We start from the raw sequence: 6020 nt of genomic DNA on the forward strand, positions 1-6020 counted from the left end.
GGGTTTCACTGAGTTGCTTAGCAACTTGCCATTGCTGAGGCTGGCTTTGAACTCCAGATCCTCCTGTCTCAGCCTCCTGAGCCTCTAGGATTATAGGCATGCGCTACTGTTCCCTGCCTTCATTACTGTAACTTTGAAGTAGAAATGCGTGTAAACTACGTTTTGAGATATCTGCAACAACTCTAATGTGATGTGAAAGTAACTGTGACTTCTATGGGTGACAAAGTCATAGGTATTGCTAAAACCGCATTTGGTTGTGTACATTCATAATTGAAAGAAGTGCTAATTTGCAGTTAGATGTGAGTAGAAATAAGTGATTTTTTCCTATCCAAGTTCACAGACACCCTGCACCCAAATCTCTATCCACAAACTCTCCCCACCATGAGAACCTACTTGGGGGTGGGTTGTCAGATAAATGACTTCATTCATTCACAAACTATGTAGTAGACACCAATAACTGCACTAGACATAGAGATACAGGATAAATAAGCAGCAGTGAGTCAAGTTGGGGAGACTGGTATAGATAATGGCAGGGCTGGGGTTGTGGCTCAGTGGTAGAGGGCTCACCGAGCATGCAGGAGGCACTGGGTTTGATCCTCAGCACCACATAAATGTAAAATAATGATCTTATGTCCACCTAAAACTTAAAAATAAATATTTAAAATAAATAAATAAATAGATAATAGCAATTCAATATGGTGGGTACAATGAAAAGCTTATGTAGCCAGCTGTTCAGAGGAGGGGCGTTTGGGAATAATTATGCCCAAAACAAGTGACTTGACTCCAAAGTGAACCTGGATCTGAGTCTGTTGTCCTCGATGGAGGCTTTGTGGGTTGAACTGTGAAGAGCTTCATGTTTCCATGCCCTTCAGGACTGCAAGGTCCATTCCATTCTCCAGCTCTTTCTTGAGTTACTCTCTCCACTCTCCATGTCTTGAATATACCATCCCGCCTGCCCCAGAGTCACCCTATGTGCTACAGATTTTCTTGGAAGTCTTCTCACCCCCAATATATACCCCCCCATGGTTCATCCCTATTTATTATTAAGTCATAGCTTAAGCATTACTTGTTCTAGGAGGCCTTCCATGACTCACTCTCAGCTGAATGATTCAGTAGTTCAGAGTGTTTAAGCAGTCCTTGCTTGATGAACACTGTTACGGTTTGGATACGAGGTATCCCCTACAAGCTCCTATGTGAGACAATTCGAGAACGTTCGGAGGTGAAATGATTAAAAGAGCTGTAACCTAATTGGTGAATTAATCCAGTTGCATGAACTAACTGGGTAGTAACTGTCGGTAGGTAATGTGTGGCTAGAGGAAGTAGGTCACTAGGATATCCCTTTGGGGTTTACTTTTATTTTTTTTTTTAAGTTTTTATTTTTCATTTATTTATTTATTGGTATCAGGGATTGAACTCAGGGCCACTCTACCACTGAGCCACGTTCCCACCCTATTTTGTATTTTATCTAGAGACAGGGTCTCACTGAGTTGCTTAGTGTCTCACTTTTGCTGAGGCGGACTTTAAACTTGCGATACTCCTACCTCAGCCTCCTAAGCCGCTGGGACTACAGGTGCGACACCTCACCTGACTGGGTTTTATATTTTTGTCCCTGGTGAGCGGAGCTCTCAGCTCTCATTCTCTCTGCTTTTGGGCTGTCATGAACTGAGCAACTTTCCTCCACCATGCCTTCTGCCATGATGTTTTACTTCACCTTGGGCCCAAACAAGGAACTATGGAGTCAGCCAACCATGTACTGAACTACTGAAACTGTGAGCCAAAATCAACTTTTCCTCCTTTAAGTTCTTGTTAGGTCTTTTGGTCAAAACAATAAAAAGCTGACTAATACACATATTTATGTTGTCTCTAGTTTTTCATCATTACTAGTCTGCAGACACACACACCTTTATGTATATATACGCTTGTACTTATATATTTTTTAAAGGTTGATGTGATTTTTTTAATACCTTTATTTTATTTACTATGTAAGTAAATAAAATACATATAGTGGTGCCTCACACTTGCTAGGTGAGCGCTCTACCGCTGAGCCACAGCTTCAGCCCCCTTAAATTTCTTTTTTTGTTTCTTGTTTAGTTGTAGTTGGCACAATATCTTTATTTTATTTATTTCTATGTGGTGCTGAGGATCGAATCCTGGGCCTCACATGTGCTAGGCCAGTGCTCTACTGCTGAGCCACAACCCCAGCCCTTGTACTTAAATTTTTGATAGATCAATTCTAGAATGACTTTCAACCAATAATTGCTCTCAAAAAGGTGTGGAAGAGGGGCTGGGGATGTGGCTCAAGCGGTAGCACGCTCGCCTGGCATGCATGTGGCCCGGGTTCGATCCTCAGCACCACATACAAACAAAGATGTTGTGTCCGCCGAAAACTAAGAAAATAAATATTAAAAAAAAAAAAAAAGGTGTGGTAGAGAACCTGCTTTACCACAGTTAATAACACTGGATACTATCAATCTTTTAAACATTTGTTAGTATTTTCATAAGATGGAAACAATCTTGTTAAGCGTGGATATCTTTATCAGTGAGAATGACTATTCTGTCTTTCTATTATTTAAGATATAAGTGTAATTAGGTTAACATTTTGGATAGAAGACTGAAAGACTGGAAAGAGAAGAAAATTAATATTCCTGCTGAAGAATAAAGGAGCATTTTAGGAAGGAAAATACTTTCCCAACTTTGATATAAACTATATTCATGCCTAAGGCACATTATGGAGTGAGAAGAACATTTAAAATCATGCCTAAAGCTAACCCAATTATATCAGCTGTTTCAAAACAGTGAAGATAATTCTTGGTCCTATTTGATAAAATTTCTGATACATAAGATTTGTAACCATCAAAGAATAAGCTCCCTCCTCCATATCTTGGTTTCTAAATGTCATTGCCCATTAAAAGAAACCAGGGCTGTTTGGAGAAGTGACTGATTTCCAGGACTGGAGGAAGGACAACCTGGAGCATCTTGTGCTCTAAAAAAAGGGGGTATGTCAAAAGGACACAGGAAGCAACTGGAAAAAGCACCCAGAGGCTAAAACTGAAACAACTTGAGCAAGAAAAGAAATAATGTTAAATTATATCCCATGGGACAAAATAAATATCCTAAGTCCAACTGATAAACATAAATGATTGAATAAAGTATTATAGTTAAGATTTGGGGGATAAGGACCAACTCTTCCTTTCAGAAGAGTAACAGTTATAAATGTAGGATTGAGGAAAATACAAAATCCCCATTAAAATACCACAGTGGTAACTGTTGCTTACAAGATCTATCAATGGATGTCAGAATCAGCGGGCAAAAGTTTGTAGAGAAGATGTTTATCAATTACAAAGGGAAAAATAGTAACTTTACAGTAGGGAAACCCAGCAGATAACCAACCATGAGATGGTAAACAAGAACGTCATCACCTGAAATGAAACAAGAAGAAATATTTCACCTTGTCTTCTTCCAAACCTGTACCTTCAGTTTGATCATGAGAAAAATATTGGGGGAAAAAACTGAGGGGCATTCTACAAAATAGCTGACAAGTATTCATCAAAGGAGCTCATAAAAGAGAAGGAAAAACATTGGAACTGTCACAGATGGGAGGAGACTAAGGTGCAGAAACTAAATGCACTATGGAATTTGAATTATATCCTGGAACATAAAAAGGACATTAGAAGGGGACATGGTGAAATTAGAAGTTTAATTAATAGCATTGTTATCAAGCTGGGTATAGTGGCACATGTGTGTTAATACTCTGGCGGCTAAGGAAGGGGGATTGCAAGATCCAGGTCAGCCTGGGCAACTCAGTTAAGATCCCGGTCCCAAAATAAAACAATACAAAACAAACCACATCCTGCTGCTTGTGTCTGCTCAGACTTGAATTCTGTTCAGAATTTCCTTTAATACTGTACTGCTCTTCATCTTAAATCACATGCTTACACCAAAATGATGAAATATTTTCAAAACAGTTAGCATTCTACATCTCTGAATTTATTGACTTCACTGTTTTCATTCAGAAAATAATTCTCACCTACGCAAGCTACTGATTTATGTAAAGAGAAATAAAATGGAAATCTAACCAGAAATCTGGAGTCTTTCTCAACTCTGCCATAAGTTTCAGTTATAAAATTGCTAGCAACTTACTCTCCTGGGGCTTAATTTTCCACATCTATAAGACAGAATTTGAAAAAGATAATTTGTCTTTCTCAGTTTTGAAAGTCTGTGCTTTCTTGGAATGTCACATTTAATTAAGATGATACCTTTAAGTCAAGGAGTGCCTCACCAATATGCTTCTACTCTAGTGTCCAGCAAAGTTCTAGCACATGGCACAGCTCTGTACATGCTTGACAAATTAATGATACACATGCAAAGGTTATTGCATGGCATCAAGTACCATGCAAATGTTAGTCACTGTTTTGTTAATGTGGAGATCTACTCTTATTTTGCTTCTTTTGCACGTCCAGAGAGATATTAAAACAGAGAAAAACACTCATTGAAGGCATCTACTTATTTGGTCATATCGGGTCTTTGTTGTCCTAGGAATCAGTTTGAAGCTATTCAGTACTGGACTGAACAGAGTGATTAGGTGAGAAATCCTATTTTAATGTCTCTGACTGACCAGTCCGTCCCACTTTCCTTCATGCAAGAGTATACAGATTTTTATTTAATTTATTTATTTTTGGTACCAGGGAGCTTAACCACTCAGCAACATCCCCAGCTCTTTATTTTAAGACAGGGTCTAGCTAAGTTGCTAAGGCTGGCTTTGAATATGGCGATCTTCCTGCCTCAGCCTCCAGACTTGCTGGGATTACAGGCGTGGGCCACCTCGACCAGCAAAAGTTGATTTTTCAAAAAGTGGTAAAATGACTGTTTATGGGTATTGGAAGATGAGGAAAATGTCATAAAAATTAAGTATTCCATTTCACTGATGTTAGGTAATGGCAACTAGGATTGAAATTTTAAAAGCAGCAAGCTGCCATTTCCAAATACATATTGCAGTTACGGGTGAGGGGAGACTCATTGCGTGTCCATCCAGGCATTGGAGTTCTGGGGAAGAGTATATGGAAAGAGAACTGATGTTATTTTTTCAAGAATGCCCTATATGCCAGTTATATATAAACTACCTCCCCGCATTCTAACATCTATAAATTCTGTGGGATGGAATTGAGCATCTGTTGGTAGCCAACTGCTTTTGTCTGTTAAATGCATTTAGCTCTCATTTTTAAAAGATATCCCAAACATATCAGTAACTATGATAAATACAAATACCCAAATACAAAAATTTTAAAGCTTTTCTCACATACTTGAAAAGAATGTATTCTACTTTTGTTGGCAGTAGTTGTTTTGGGAAATACTATCTTTCACTAACTAGAATAAAACTCACTAATTATCCAAAGTTAGCAATCTCTGAGCTAGTTTCCCTTTTCTCTCCTCCTGGCAATTTGATGTAAATTTTTGTTTTTAAATTCTTTCATATTTTATTTTGCTTCTCTCTGCTGCATATGGGTAATTTTTTAAAAAAATATATTTTTAGTTGCATAAGAACACCTTTATTTTATTTTTACGTGTTACTAAAGATCAAACCCAGTGCCTCAGTAGTGCTAGGCAAGTGCTTTAACACTGAGATACAGCCCCAGCCCGCATATGGTAATTTCTTTAGAACAGTTTCATAGTGACTAATCTATCAACAATTTTTTTTTAAAGCAGGGGAATTAATCCAGGGTGCTTAACCAAAAATGCCCAGCCCTTTTTGAAACAGGGTCTCAAAGAGTTTCTAAGGGCCTTGCTACATTGCTGAGGCTGGCTTTGAACTCGTGATCCTCTACCTCAGCCTCTCGAGTTGCTAGGCTTACAGGCATGCACTACCAAGCCTGGCTGCTTGGTTACTTTTAAAGTGTCTTGCTCAATATTTTTTCTTACGCATATTTTACATTCTGAATTTGTAATTCAGAGGCCTTATGATTCTGTTGTATGGTTTCTGCTGGTGCACATTCATGGTGTTTGTTTCCTTGTGTTTTCTAATT

The sequence above is a fragment of the Marmota monax genome, unplaced genomic scaffold, assembly GCF_021218885.2.
Source record: "Marmota monax isolate L192 unplaced genomic scaffold, Marmota_monax_Labrador192_F-V1.1 WCK01_AAM20220418_F8-fsc00011, whole genome shotgun sequence".
NCBI lineage: Eukaryota > Metazoa > Chordata > Mammalia > Rodentia > Sciuridae > Marmota > Marmota monax.